Source organism: Passer domesticus, chromosome 5 (genome assembly GCF_036417665.1).
Source record: "Passer domesticus isolate bPasDom1 chromosome 5, bPasDom1.hap1, whole genome shotgun sequence".
In the NCBI taxonomy this organism is placed as follows: domain Eukaryota; kingdom Metazoa; phylum Chordata; class Aves; order Passeriformes; family Passeridae; genus Passer; species Passer domesticus.
The window spans coordinates 81,026,725-81,042,851 of NC_087478.1; the positions used below are offsets into that span (position 1 = coordinate 81,026,725).

The 16,127-nt window shown below is 40.6% G+C and overlaps 1 long non-coding RNA gene across 1 annotated transcript; it reads left to right on the forward strand.

Annotated features, from left to right (window-relative positions):
- Nucleotides 1-15,714: 15,714 nt before the first annotated feature.
- Nucleotides 15,715-16,127, forward strand: LOC135301419 (uncharacterized). The gene is made up of 2 exons (XR_010363189.1): nucleotides 15,715-15,760; nucleotides 15,910-16,127. It is a non-coding gene; the product is annotated as an uncharacterized LOC135301419 (long non-coding RNA).

The window sequence follows — 16,127 nt, forward strand, 5'->3', positions numbered from 1 at the left end:
AAACTCAAAACCAAGACAACCTTCTTCCCTGGCCTGTGTATTCAGCTAGTCTTGGGCAGTGCTCTTTGATGTGTGTATGGGTTATGATGCTTTGCACTTGCTTTTGGCTTTGCTCTTGGCTCCACCCAGGCTGCTTTATGGTTTTTAAATAGGCATCAAGTGATTGCACTCAGCCTAAAAAAATATATCTAAATATATAAAAAATACAGTATATATTGATATGTGATATATATATATATAATATTTTATATTGAAAAATATAAAGAAAATAAGCAAAGTTTAGCTTGGTTTCACTAAGTTTTGACTTTGTAGGACTAGCAAAAGAAAACATGATGTATTCCAAACCATCCATGGGTGATGCAGAGTGTACATGACAGATGTGCTGAATAAATTGATGCTGTCTTGCATAAAGCTGAAGTTACCTTCTGCTTTAGGTGTAAGTGGCTTGTTAACACCTCAGAGAGAGACACATAGCCTGCATGCCATGCCAGTAGGAGATGTGCAATTGTGAACAAGCTGGTTTGCCTCCAGGAGGGGGAGGGAGGGGGAAGGAGCTGTGGACAGTTATATTTTTATTAAGGTTTTTGATTGCACATCAAAAAGCAATCTGAGTTCTTTGAGGGCGCTCATTTAGGACTTTGAGGGAGAAATTCCTGCCTATCTAGATACTGATTTTATAGCACAAAACGCAAAGTTGCAGTCTTGTTTTGCTTCTGAAGCAATTTCCAACCCTTTTTTGATTCTGTCAGATCTTTTTGGCTTCTGTCTCTTGGTGTGGCTGTACCAGTTTCTCCCTGAGTTGTTGGCATTTGGGGGGAGCTGCTATTATATCCTAATAGGATAATCCTATTATATCCTAAAAGGCTTTATAGGGTTTCTGCTTGGGATTGGGAGGGCATAACTATTTCAGTTCCTTTCTGTGCAGTGAAAGAGGCTCCCATTTCCAATGGGTTGCAGAGCTTGGGAGGATCTGTTTTGAGGGTGGTGAGGCTGCACCTGCAGCCACAGCCCTTTAATGAAGCAGGAGGTGATAATGGGGTGAGTTAGGCAGCCCACGGCGTGTGGAGTCTGAGTGCAGCCTGTTCCTGACGTTCCATGAAATAATTCCTGCCCCCAGGGACACCCTGTGGTGGATGAGGCTGTTCCCAGCACCTTCTGGGTTTTCCTCATGGTACCAGTGCCAGTCCTCAGCCATGCCTGCTCCAATCAGGTCTTGCAGACTTTTGGAGGTTTTGGTTGCTGGATTTTTCTAGGGGTGTTGTTTGTTGTTGCTTTTAAATTTCTCTGCACCTGTGGTGATTTTTAGAGGAGGAGCAGGATGGTGGTGAGTGCTCTGTGCTTGAAACTCTGCAGAGTGCTTTAGGAGCTTTACAGTAAAAGGCAATATTGATAAAGACCATTGAAAGAAACTTTAATAATAAACATTTAACAAGGCAAATTTAATGTTGCTGCAGTGTGCCTCTAAACTGATAGGAGGTTTTCTTTAAATAGGGGATTTTTTCGCTTTGATTATTACTTGTTTATTTGGAAGGGGGAATTTTTCTTTGGGTTTTTTTGCTGTGCTCCTTGGTAGGGGATGTTGTATGCTTGGGTGTTTTGTGTCAGCAAGGCAGTATTTTTGTTCATTTTTTGTTAGAGGAGTGGAAATACAGTCAAACACTGCTCTTTGCCGGCTGGTTTTCTTGTGTCTTTGATTTCCATGACCCTCATCCACTTAAGGAACTTTTTGTTCTCTATTTAAGGTCTTTTCCTTGAGCTTAAGGGTTGGCTCCAAGATTTAAAAAAACAAAACAAAACACTAATTTTTTTTAATCAAAATCTTCTTGAAGAGTCATGCTAAGATAGTTTATGAGCAGTTTCTGGCTGAGTCACTACCAGAAGTAACTTCTACTGAGAGGCAGTAAAAGGGAGATTGATCAACATTTGTGCCCATTTTTCCAAGTCATTTGTTAGGTGACAGAGATTGCTAGACTTGACTGAGATTTCTCTGTAAACAACTACAGGACCAAATTCTGTAATAAAATAGGCTGGTATAAATCCCTGGAAAGGCTGTTGATGTCCAACATTGCCAATGAGCTACACTTCATATGGCCTTACACACAGTTTACAGTAGCAAATAATCTGTGCTTCAAGCTTTACACTTGTGTATCTCTCTCATAAATTGTTTGTAAAAGATGCTGGATTAACTACGACACCTTGTGTAAATTAAGCAAAGGATTGCTCTGCAGTTGTGTAGCCTTAACTGGCACAAAAGCTACTGAAAAACCAACTACTAAACTATTGTCCAGATTATCAGTCTCCCTGAGAAGATTGTGTCAATAGTGCTGTCCTTAGATTTGTTAAGTGCTTTAAATTTTTTTATAGGGAAGGCAGATACTTTTAACTGTGTAAAAGAAGTGATTTGTTGAAATAATCATTGTGCACATGCTTATCTGAAGGATGTAATGCAATTTGCCTAAATATGTAACAAGTAAAATGGGAACAGCTATCACTGGTGTGCAATATGCCCAAACGAGCTGTGAGAGTCATTGATTTTAATTGTTTGATCTCTCAGCCTTGATTTTCTCCCAGCTGGGTTTTCTCTGCTGATTTAAGACAAGCTTACAGCCGGATGTGGGACACAGAAAGCCACAATGATTTGGGTAGTTTCAGACATGATTCCACCCCATCAGCTTTACAATATTTAGATCCCAGCTCTTATTTCCCAAAGAAAACTTGGCACTGTGTATGGTTAGCAGTATGGCAGAGCCAGAGCCATGATTTCCATCCTGCTGTACTGATGGCAGCTCCCTATCTGAGGCACCACGTTCCCTTCCTCCTGGTCTGGTAATTTTACTTATGGCAGTGCATGTTGATAATCTTCATTCAGCACTTTAACCTGGTCTTGGGAGGAGGTGGAAGGATGTCAGCAGGTAGTGGGGGAGGGCAAAGGCACGACTGGGGCTTTGAGGGCAGATGTAAAACAAAGATGTGTGCCTGAAGTCACTCCATCAGCAAAGCAGCTGGAGATGATGCAGATGTGAAGGTTTTAAGAGGCATTCCATTAAACTTTCCATCCCTCAAGATGCTCCTCTTCTACAGCAGGGGAGAGGGTGTGGTTTGAAAGAGTGGGCTCTACATTCTTCCACAAATTTAATGAGCTAACAAGGTCCAGCACAGTGCCTAAAGCATCTGTGAGAAGAGGCAAGCATTGGGTTGGCTGAAATAATTTCTCTGCTTGGCATTGCATATCCTAACTCTCCCAAATAATCTTCTTCAACTACCAACCACATAATTTCTTTCAAATTCTCTAGAAAGAACGCCTGCTTTGTGTTCTAAAGAGCCTCTGGTACCCCTTTTACCCCATATGCTTTTGCACTTTTGTCAGACGCCTTTCCTAATGGGGGAAGCTTCCCTAAGCTTCCCCATTTGGTGCCATCCCTGCAGTGCCATCAGGGGCCACTCTGCCCATGTTCTTGCTGGTTTTTAGCTCAGACAGCCTTCACACAGCAGAGTGCACAGCCACCAAGTGCTGTTTGGGGTTTGGGAAGGGACTAGGAAGCAGCTCTGCATCTTCTTGGAAGGAACTGCCCCGTGGAAGGCTCTGCCTGCCAAGGCTTGAGTCCTGCAGCACGAGCTGCTCCTCGTGCTTGGCCCAGGGCAGGCACAACATTCTGCTGCAGCTCTCTGAGTGGCTGAGGCCCAAATGCTGCTTTGTAAAGAGTGTGTTTACTTTCTGTGAACCTAAGACATTTGAAAAACTTGATTTTAATCAATAAGTTCGAGGTTAGCTAGATATTTTAGGGGATACAAGAATGGTTTACTTTATCCTACCTTTAAATGTTAAGGTTAGTTGGTGGAGCAAAGGCAGTGCAGAAATTAATGGAGTGTATATATAAAATGGGAATGGTGTCAGAGCCAATTTTCTTAAGCATTGAGTACTGCTGACGTAAAACAAAATAATATTTTTTCATTGTTGTGTTCTTATGAGTGCCTGTGAACTTGTTGGAAACTCAGAGATGAAGTTTAGGGTATTTTTGGGGGGTATGTACAAAGAATAGGTGCAGATTGTCATTTTTAATGTCTATAAATCACTACAATAGTCTTGACCCGGTGAAGTTTATTGAATCTAGTGCTATCTTTCATGTAAAATACCGTGCCTGTAGTCTACAGCTTTTAAGGATCTATTTTTTTCCTCCACTGTATATTGTAGAATTCTATCCTTTCCTAATATGGTGTTTGAGAGATGTTTTAAAAATAAATCATATTGACATTTAGATTTAATTATAAATTTCAAAGATAGGAACACATAGTTTATACAATATTTCAGCACGATGTTCATCTGAGCAGTACACTATGAAAACTTTTTATTAAATTTACTTTATTCACGGAGCCCAAACACTTAGGTTTTTGGGAATTTGTATATTGATATGGAGAGAGACCAAAACAGTTGTCAGCTGAAATTAACAGCTGGCTCTTCTGTGCAGAAATAAACCTGTGGGATCATCATAAGTTACTCAAGCCACGGAGTGAATGCAAATTAGCTTTTCTTCACCCTTTATTAGAAGGTTTTGGGAAAGAAGAGCTACAGAGAGTGGTTGTGACACTGCTGGACTTGCAATCAGCCAATAGCAGGGGGCTGGATTAGCAGTATATTAGCTGCAGTTAATTAGTTATTAGCTGTGTTTCCTTCCCTTTACCTGGGATTGCAGAGCCAAGTCTGCAGGGCCACGTTCAGCCTGGGGCTCCCAGCTCCAGCCTGGCATGGACCCTCTGGAGGGAGCCCAGGGAGGGCTTGCATGGTTTGGATCTCAGGGTACTGAACAGAGCAGCTGAGAGCTGGATTTGCCTGATGGGATAATGAAGAGAAGAGGAATCCAGGCTCTTTTCAGGGTAGGAGTAGTGAGCCCAATAGAACATTGAGAAGTAGTGAGCCCATGAGAACATTGGAAGCTTCCAATCTGACATAAGAAGAAACTTTCTGGGGATGGTTAGACACTGCTACAGGGACCTGTAGAGGGTACAAGCTCTCCATTCTTGGAAATAGACAAAACTTGACCTGAGGAATCTGCTGCAGGGATCTTGGAGCAGCAGGTTGGATTGGGTGGCCTCCAGGCATCCCCTTGCAGCTGTGTGATTTTCTGCTTTCCAGCAAGGAATGACAGAAAAATGAGAAGCAACAACTAACATTCAGATTATTAAGAGTTTACAAAGATCAGTTAGTGATGACATTCTAAGACTTTTAACAGCCACGTGTTTCTGGTTTTGCACTGGAGTGTGTGCCTCCCAAAAATTGAGGAGTGCCACGGTGAGCTGGTGTTTGTCCAGGGTATCCTGCAAATACTGTACAATGCAGCATGTTCGTGATGCTCAAAACTCTTTATTCATGAAGTGTATTTTTCTCACCAGCCATCAGTCAAAAGATTTTGTAGATATTTCTCCCACCTTCTCAACTTCTCCCACCTTTACATTTCAACTTTTTTCATCTCTTCACAGACTGGCACCCCCTTTTTATAATGTTGTACACTCTGAGCACGCTTCTTTACACAAAAGATTGCAATAAATTCAATAAAATTTTTCTTTAAGTCTACCAAAATGATCTATAAGACCCTTGTGCCATATCTCCCAAAATACACTGATGTATGGGAATCTTCCAAAGCTATAGTCTCCAGGGCACTTTAATGACTTCCTGGATGTAATCCAATGTCTTGCAGGACTCTGAAGGATATTTTGTCTTCCTAATGTTACTGCTTCTAATATTTAGCAACTTACAACTTCTAATATTTAGCAATTTAGTTCAGAACCTAAAATACAGATGAATAAAAATATCCAGAAGAGAGAAGAAAAATGGGAAAGGTGAAATAACATCTTCCATCACCACTTTCTTGGAAGAAGTTGATGAGACTGAGGAAGTAAGAGATTGCTTGAGGCATTCAGTGAGGCAGCTGGACAGGGTGGATGTGGGACAGCTGGAAGTGCAGGTAGTGCTGGAAATGCAGGTCCTAATGCAGCCTATGTGGAGAAAATCCAATTTTTCTGTTAGCTAGTGAAATTAATCAGGATAATTTGTTTCTTTTTAGGGTTGTTTATGTTTTCTTTTAATAATTTTTGTAATGATCACACTCCATCAAAACACACAAAAAAGTAGTAGAAACACCTGCAAGTGCACCAATAAATTTCTTTCTGTCTGTCGTTTATCTTGCAATCCTTTGAAAAATCTTAACCCAGTTGAAGCCTTCTTTGATGCAAAATTTTCAGAAGAACAAACAACAGCTGCGTATGTGGTGTGATGGTTTCCATTCAGTGAGACTCTCCATTTCTTTCTGTTTGCCTGGAAAGACAGATCAGTACAGGACAGGAGTGAAAATGAGACAAAAGAACTAAAACCACTGTTAGTAGCAATATAGAGGTTGAAGGGGCAGAGCAGACTGAGAGTGCTTGGGGTGCTCTTCCAAGAAGGTTGACAAATGGATACCCCTCACCCTGGCCAGCTCCTTCAAAAATCCACTATAGAATTGGGGTGGGAAAGCAGAGCAAAGTTTATTTTAACTTTGGGTAGAAAAAAGAGCATGTCTTCAGCTGCCAAAGTGGTGCTCTCAGGTCGTAGTTGGTGTGCAGGCATTGGCAAGGTTTTAGCTGCCTCCTATCTCACTGGTCCTTGGGCAGGAATACATTGCACTGCCAAAAGCCACTTTAAAATCCATTAAACACGAGTAAAACTGTCCAGCCCACTTCTTCCGCCTCTGTCTGCTCTGTAAGAAGCAAAGAAAAAACACATTTGTTTTTAAAATACTCCCTTGCTTCCTTTGTTGCTAAGATGTTTTTGCTGTAGCTGAGCAGCCCTGCTGCTGTTATAGTCCGGTGTGTTTCAGTTCCTGGAGTGGAAAACCCTGAACAGAATAATCAGGACAAAAGTTTGTAGTCCAGGTTTTAGACCCAAAAATATTGTTTAAAGGACTCTGCATCTGCTCCATCTGGAAAGCTGCAATAAGTCCAGCCTTCCTTCCACTCGCCTTTTCTTTTTTTCTTTTTTTTTTAAAATTCTTTTGTTTTTTTTCTTTTTCTATTTTTTCTTTTTGCTTTCTCCTTTTCTCTTTTCCCTGTCTCCCCCCTTCCCCCCCACCTTTTTTCCCCCCTTTTCCCCCCTTTTTTTTTTCTCTTTTCTCCTTTTCTTTTTATATTTTTGGTGGGTTTTTGTGTCCCTTTCCTTTCTTTTTTTCTTATTTTTAAAATTTTTTTAAAATTTTTTCCTATTTTTTTCTGGTTTCCTACACACCCACTTCTTGATACAATTCCCATGTTTAGGAATGGAAGATCTGTTGAAGCTGCACCCTTTCCTCTCTCAAAGCACAGCCTCCACTCCTCTCCCTGACGCTGCACACCCACACTGAGCATTGCCTGGTGCTGGGATTTTGCAAGCACTAACGAGCTGTGAGAGTAGCAGAGTTGGGACCAGGATCCTCTCCAGAGCTTCCCTAGGACAGATATTCAGTCATGGCTTCCAAAACTGTGAATTTCTGCAGTTCTTAAAATCATGGCGTGCTGAGTCAACTAACATTGCTGGTCACGACCCCAGCAGGAGCAGATTTCAGTTTCTGCAGGGGTTTTGCTCCTCCATATCAGAGCAGTTAAACTTCTGTATTGTAGTAAACTCTCTTTTCCTTAAGATACTATTTTTTTCAGAAACAGGCAAGGATTTTTTTCTCCTCAGGAAGTTGCAGTTCTGCATTGCCCGGCCTTTGATTTGCATGGGATATCTGTTGCATGTAAATTACAGAGCAGCTGCTCCAATTCCCACTGGTTTGTTTCTCTTGACATCTCGTCAAGGACACAGGAAACACAAAATTCATTGTTAATCTAATTAAATTAATTAAATTCTAAACAGTCTAATTAAATACTTATTAGTCAAATAACAATGCTGCTAATACTTGTGGTTGCAATTATATGCAGTTAATGTACAAACAAACTCTGTGGTATTTATCCTTTTCTTGCATGCTACCTTTACCCTTTCATCACCCCTCTGGGTCCAAAGCTTAAAAGTTTCAGTTTGGCAAAGGTACAGGGCTTGGCAAGTGATTAGCATCCCAAACCCTTTACCAGGGGGAAGAGTAGGATATAAGTTGCTTTTTCTTTTTTTCCAGTTTCCATATGTGGCCATTTTAATGTTTGTCAGCTTTCTCTATGGCTTGTTTTTGACTTCATTGATGTGCAGGTTTCACATTGCATTCAAATTTATTTGTTTTATATGGATTGAGTACTTGTTCTTTTTTTAACCCCTAAAATAACACCTCATTCCTCCCTTCTGCATAGAGATGTGAAAGTAAGGCATCCTTTATTTTCTTCTCTTTTCCCCCCACTTTTACTTTTTTCTGCGATGCTGCTATTCATAGAATCTGTGTTGTTCCAAAAGCTGTGAAGTGCTTTCTGATAGGACAGTGGACTTCAAAGGGAATTCTTCTGGACTCCTCAGGGCTTGCAAAGGAAATATTTGGAACAGATTGTAAGTTTGGGACAGCCAGGGGAGCTATCAAAATTGCCACTACATTTGGAAGTAAGCTTAAGTTAAAACCTTTTTAACAAGGTAGCTATTTATGTTTATATACCTCTCACTGTTACAGGTAGTGAACTGTCCTTCACTAGGACACATGGTTAGTTTCTCTTTCAAAAAAATTCCTTATTGTGATTATTATGATACGTTTTTATTCATGAACACAGTCAAAAGGGTGTGTGTGTATGACAGAGGTGGATATGACCCTTCCTTTACTTAGCCTGACTCTTATACCCCCCACATACAAGCAGGATCCAATTCATAGACCAGGCAGTGGCATTAAGGTGCTGCTATGCTGGGCCAGCCCAGCCCACGCACTTGTGCCTTGCAATTGGAAAAGTGCATTTTTATCCTGTTTCTACCTGTTTTCTTTTTAATGCTTTAAATTTTGGCTTTTAATCTATATGGTGTCATAATGAGTGCAGCCTGGAAAGTGGCAGCATTTCACCTGGTTTCTTCCAGGTGCTGGAAAACCCATGCAGCTTTCTTAGTCTACTGTGTTTATGGAGCACTTTGAAACAAAAATTGTCTAAGAATGTCTCCAAGAATGATTCTTTTTATGAAATATATTTATCAGGAGCCTGGAAATGTCTTTTCTTGAGGAAGAAATCAAGCAGAGAGGTAATTGTGTGAAGAAGTGAAGAACAAATACTTGTCTGTAAATCCGGTGCCATGACTGAACATAAAAAGATGGCTCTGCTGAGGATTGAATGAATAACATATTTCCTGTTTTGAAACTAAGGTATCTAGACAAAGGATGGGAAATGGTGTGCATGTTCAAATCAGTCCTCCTCAGCTCTTATTAGTAGTGTGAGGCTGGCATGTGACAGGTTATGAGGAATTAGAGGGCACTGAAAGACCTCTTGAATGGTAACTTCAAAGAGTCTCCTTTCTCTTTCGTTATCAGCCCATTTAGGTGTTTTATAAATAGCAAAGATAGATTGTCAGATACTTCCAATAGGAAAGAGCAGGGGCATGACAGGGAAGTAATAAGTCATGAGATACCAATCCTATTTCCATCAACAGAAAATGACTCATGATTCATAAAAGCCTCCTTTATACTAGAATACATTGTTTAGAATTTTGTTTAAAAATTAAACAGAATGTCTAGAGTTTCAGCAGTTTTAACTTGCTGGCTTGATTTCTGATGGACGTTCTATAAATAAAACATATATTTCAAAGTCTGGATTTTCCTCAGAAGAGCCTATGGGCAGTTTTGGTGGGATATTGTTTTTCAGTGCAGTCCTATTAATTTGCCAGCTGAACAAGGCTTTTGCAAGCAAAGCAATGAGAAAGAAGTGTGCTTTGAGCTGGCAAGTCAGAATAAGGCACCTTGTGAAAACAAACATGCAAAAGAAAAAGCTCTCTGCAAATGCAAAGCTAAATTGATGCCAAGATTGCTGTTCTGAATAGCAGCGTACAGCAGCACAGTGAGGTTTCAGTCAATTCACCACCTGTGAGTAATCCTCCAAATAAAGGTATAAATTTCACAGTAAATCCTTCTGCAAGGCTTTCTAAGCCCTGAGCATTAACAGGAAAACAGGCAGTGCACAATTCAGCATGCTCCATGGGGAAGAAGGAAGGTCAGAAGATAATCCCCCTGCCACTTTCTTGTCACACAGGCTACTTGCACCTATTTGCACAGAAGAACCAGTTTTGTTTCTGCTGATTTCACCTCCACAGACCAGAGTGCACCACAGGCACTGGAGGGCAGGCCTTAACTAGACACTGCAGAAAAGGACAGTCCTCTCTGGAAAAGCCTTCCAAGCCTTTATTACTAAATTCTGGTGTCAGGGGTGGAGGCTCACAGTGTTTTAGAGCAGCAGAGCCACGCTGGAGCCAAGAGAGGCAGAAGGTGGGCACATCATGCAGTGACTGCTGACAGACTGCTCCAGCACGGTGACAGAAGAGCACACCCCGGTGACATTCCTCTATTTGCCACATGTACGGATACATAAAGGCTTCATCATTTGCTTTTTAGTTTGATTTAGCCATAAAAAACATAAAGCTTTGTCTCTCAGCTTTAGTAATGGCTGTATGTGAATGCATTTCTCTTCACAGAGAAAAGCAAGGCACAACTTCCCAAGGACATTTCTGGGACTCGCAGCAAGGAATCTCAGAGGAAAAACAGTTTTTATATCAATTGCTGCTCCTCTTGCTGTTCACAAGTGGAATACATTGTAGAAGATTGTTTACCTGAAGGGAATTAGTGATTAGATTCACAAACACTCACAGTGTGAGTGTTTTGATTCATTGACCAATTAAATCCATGTGTGTGTCAGGACTATCGGCTGACAGTCACGAGATGCTGTTCAGTTGAATTGAGAGCTTGTGGAAATTCAGTGTAATGTAGTGTAATATGGTATGATAAAGTAGCTAATTAGCCTTTGGATATCAATAGAGCCCTCCTCATCATTCCTCCCCAGTTTGGGGTTGCCTTGTTTCTGAGAGCAGTACCCGGAGCAGGTTCTCCCTGGCCAGGTGGCTCATCCTGCTCACCCCAGCTCTCATCCCTGCCCACGTGCCAGCGCTCAGGCTCCCCCAGACAAGGTGGCTGCATGCTGGCCCTGAGCATGAGCTTCCCCCTGAAGCCAGGCCAAGCCCTGACTGCCAGGGTAAGCCTTTGAGGGAGCCCCAGCCGTGCCAGGGAACGTGCCAGGAGCAGGGAGGTAAAGAGGAGTGTGGCCCAGCTCTCAGCCTGTGGCCTGGCCTTATTCTGTTTACTGGAATAGACAGAGCACGCAGCCAAAGAGGTCAGGAAGAGAGCACAGCACTGAATGTTTTCTGCACACTGGGGACATTTGCCCTGCTGGCCTTGGCAATGGTTTCTCATGCACCACTTCTGTGCATATGCTCCTTCCCTTCCCTGCCTTGCTTTCCCCTCCTTCCCCTGCCTGCTTCCTACCTCTTCATGTATGGCTGAGTCAGACGGCACAGCAAAAGCCTGCAATTATAGTTCATCTTTATTGGGTCTTGTAGTGATCCAAATCATTGCTCGAGTTTTAATCTGCTTTATGCAGGCTGAGCACTTCTGGTCACACCTGGAAAGGAGGACTAAGACTCTACCACCCTTTAAAAAAAACCCATATTCCCAGGCATGCCCAGGACTGCAAAAGGCTGTGAACTTCTGCAGAAATCACGTAGGATGATTTTTGAGTTGGTTTGGTTCCAAGGGAATAATAATACAGAGCTCTAATCCAGGCCACCCTGTGCTGCACACCACTGCCTTTACCACTCATGATCCCTCTGGGGTACAAACACAAGCTGTGGGCAAAAGGAACCTTGTTAAAGTGGAGTAAATATTATCCCAAGTAATAATACTAGAAGTGAGTAGTTTCTCCAGTTTTTGGTGGGGTTTTTTGGGGATGTTTTGAGGGTGTTTTGGGGATTTCTGGGGGTGTTTTCATGGGTATAGCAGCAATGTAGTTACATCATGAGAGAAAAGGCAGTGGTAGAAAGGATGGGTCTACTATATGGATGGTTAAGGTGAATTCTCTCTTGTTTATATCGGTGAATAAAACAAAGCGAATAAAAAACACTCCCCCAGTGATGTATGAGTTCATGCCCTGCTGCCTTCCAGCAAGGCAAGAGCTCCCCAGTGCCTGAAGGATTTTTTAAAGTACAGTACAGGCTGTATAATCACTGAAGTGTTTGAAAACTTCCCCAACACTAATTTTATCTGTTTGTGATGGTGGAAACCTGGTGGAGTAGTGAGAATTGCTTTCAGGGTGTCCTGAGAACAAACCTTAAAAGGTGAGAATGCAGCTTGATTTGGGCCAGCAATCCTCTGGGCACAGATTGGTTGAGCCATGCAGCCCATGAGCATCAATTAGAGGAACTTCAATTAGTGGAGGGTGTGCATGTTTGGAGGTTATTTCACTTCTTTTTACAGCTTACAGAAAGATTAACTAAAAAAAAGTGGTCTTCTCAAGAAACGCAGTGCTGACTTGTCTTTACCAGTCAAAATCCAGGACAGGGATCTGAAAAGCCAGAAAACATCCCCAAAACCATGGATATAACACTGTGCAAGAGGGAGGAGGCGTGCAACTCCAGACTCCAGCACAGGAGAGCTGACTCTGCTTTTACAGGGAGATCAAGGACAAATTGTCTACTGGCTTTGAATCAAACACTGGCTCAAAACTAAGATAATGGGAAAATTTCCTTTTTATTTGACTTTATTTTTTTTAAGTGTTTTTTATCTTGCTCATTTAAAAAGTCTGTGCCTCTGTTCTAAGGAGGTTTTTTTTCCAGGATCAGAGATATCTTGCATTCCTCAAGTGCAATTCATTCCCAATAAAACTCTCTATGTTCCATATCAAGCATTAATGTTTCCAGATTGTAAACCTGACAGGTTTAACAGATTTATTCTTGTTTTCTATTAGTGTGAGGCTAAGACTGTGAGGTTAACATTTAGCATGCTGTGGAGACTGGGCAGCTCTTTCTGTGTCCATGACTTTGCTCTTTGATGAAACTGAACTGGCAAAATAAACCAGGAAAAGCAACTCTTTCCTGAGATGACTGAGGTCTAAACAGTTGTTTTGACAATCAATGCAAGAAATAAACATAGAAAATATAAAATATATTAATACTTTCTTATTAAATTTAGGTTAGTTTTTTAAAATTTTTTTAAAATTTTTTAGGGGTGGGGTTTGTGGTTTTTTTGTTTGGTTTGGTTGGGTTTTTTGTTGTTTTTTATTTTATTTTTTAAGTGTCCTGTAATAAAATATAGTGCTGACTGGGGACAAATTAAATCGTTTTCACTTGCCTGATGAGAAGCTCTGGTTGTACCTATTTAGGCATTAGCTAAACCTCCCTTGAACAACAAGGGGAGTATTTTGTTTGCATGTTTAATTTCTGCTTAGTAATCAAGACTGTTTTAAGTATTTACAGGAAGCTGTGTTTTGATTCACAGTGGATAAACAAGCTGGGCTTTTATATAAAGCTTATGTCTATAAAGCAAACACAAGATCTGATTCATTGTTCCAGTGTGGGAAAAACGCAACTTACTATGAAAAAAATCACACTAAGGGATTGATCTATTTATTTATCTATTTTATTTAAATCATAGACTCATAGAATGGTTTGGATTATCAGGGACCTTAAAGATCATCTGGTTCCAACACCCCTGTAGGCAGGGAGACCTTCCACTAGACCAAACTGCTCAACAAACATGCAAATAACTAGAAACACTTTTCTATTACACTTAAAAAAAGTTATTTTCTGATATTGGGAGCATGTAGAAGAGATTTGTAAAAATGTAAGAACTTGACTTAAACCTCAATGTTAATTTAGTGCACTTAATTTCACCTCCCCAGGCATAACTAGAGATGTGGAAGTGGTGCTGTGAATAGATGTGAATTAAGGAATTAAAATAAATTTGCAGTAAAATTATACAGCCAAACTGACCTTTGTTGATGGGGATAATTTGGCAGAGAGCTTAAAAACAGTAAGTTGGATCCAAGTGGTCTCACATTTGGATCCCAAGGTTGCAGCTTGGGTTCACATCCAACATTAGAGCCAGTAGGCACGACTCAACAGCAGGACCCCCTTGCACCACTCTAGCCTAAATCTTTATTTCCATAAATAAAAGAATTATTCTTGCTTAAAGACTATTGGCTTAACCAGATAAGGTCGAACAAGACCATACTTATCTGGCTAAGAACTGATAAAGTTTTTGTTATGTTTTGAGGTGATCCTATGTCAGCAAAATATGATAATTTTATTTTCCCCCCTAGAAAGTCTATAGCATGTTTTTGTAATCATCTCAGCAGATTGTGTTTAATTGGGTTCAGCACTGCCATGAGCTGACAGTACACATTTCTGGTCTGGTGCCAGTTAATGCTCACTGCAGATGCATCTCAGGACTCTTACAGGCCACGGAGCTGCTGCCCTACCAAGCAATATATTTGTGATCCTGGTGGAATAACCAAGCTGGAGGTTTGGGTCTATTGGATTACTTTGACTTGGTTCAAAGGGCAATTCATGGAAAAGTATCAGTGAAAATCTCCCAAAAGTGATTCTTCTTCTCTTTCTTTTCCATCAGCTGGGAGAAAACAAAAAAATAAGACAGAGGAGAATTTTCTGGCAACTGCACCCTTGTATTTAGGGGAGGCTCTGCTGTACCTGTATTGAACAGCTCTTTGTCCTTTCAGTTTCTGCTGTGTTTTTCTAATTTACATTAATTTCAGTAGTTTTACTACTTTTGTAGCTAACTTACAGATTATTTATCATAACTGTTAGCTTTCATGAGGTCTCTTTGCCCTCAATTTAATGTATAAACTAAAATTGGTTTACTGGAATTTGTACGTATTCATGAGAACGAGACAATTTTTTAACTAGCAGCACCACTGTTTTGTTGAGTAATAAATGTCATTTTTGGTTTGAGTGGCACCTGGAATTAACTCTGCACTAAGGCACAGGGAAAGAACTTTGTTTCATCTTTTTCTTTCATATAAACTGGCAGCACTTTTAAAACAGCTCTTTCACGTCAGCTCTGTACATAATTGTTCTGTTTTGGCTGGCAAGTATTATCTGCTGAAATACCACTTCTTATCTTCCATCTCTTTGCTGGCTCTTGTCCACTTTTCAGCTACTCCTCTGCATCTTCTGACTTGCTGGTTTCTTTGAGAGATGATTTATAGTGCTGCAGATTGTCTAGTATGCTGCTTGCTTTGGGTTTTTTGGGTGTTTTTCTTGTTTTGTTTTTTATTTTCTTTTTTTTTTGGTTGTTGGTGGATGTCCCACTGTTGTTTTAGTAAGGAGCATTCAGACTTTTTTGAGAACTGTGAAGGTGGCTCTCAGTGTGTTATAACTATGTTATAACTCATGAAGGAGTAAGATTACTTAGTTCAGAGACATAGATAAAGATCTCCTTCTTGTATGACAGAAGAGTTTCCTTGCTTACATTTCAAACCCAATCCCTTACGGTTTTCATTGCCGCCATTCTGTAACTGTTCAATGACTCTAAGAACAAGAAATATTTCCTACTTTCTTTTGCAGGAAATGGTACAGAACACTGTCTCCATGAGGACAGTAAGGGATTGTAGTAATTTTCTTTATTTTAAAAAAGCTGGTTTTAATCACAACCTGGAATTACCCATGTATTGTCCATCAAGGCTTTTATGATCTTCAAAACAGGGAATGCTTTTTGTTCCAGTGACTTTTGTGAAGTCACATACCAGAGTGATGAGCATAAGAAACCCTAGAGAGGCAGGAAGTCAGATGTCCTATAAGGTTAAATTCTTTTCTTCTCTGGGTTGACTTTTTCTGTAGAACATACCACAATGTGGCATTAGTTCCAACTCTCGCTTTTAAGAGGAAGCAGAAATTATTATTATTATTATTTCAGGCTGTATAATTCCTGCCCCTTGTTCTAATTCCAGGTTTTACATGTGTTGTTAAGCTCAACAAGACAATTTCTGTTGCGAGACCTAAATGCAGCTTGATCACGGAGCATTAAGAAACATGATGATGGTTATTTGGTTAGCCACCAATTTCCTTTCTCATGCTCTCAGTCTCAGATTACTGAGCTTTCATCTGGCATTCTCAGACATGCTCACTAATTGTCCTGCAGCAGACAAATAAAGAGCACGTTTTACAA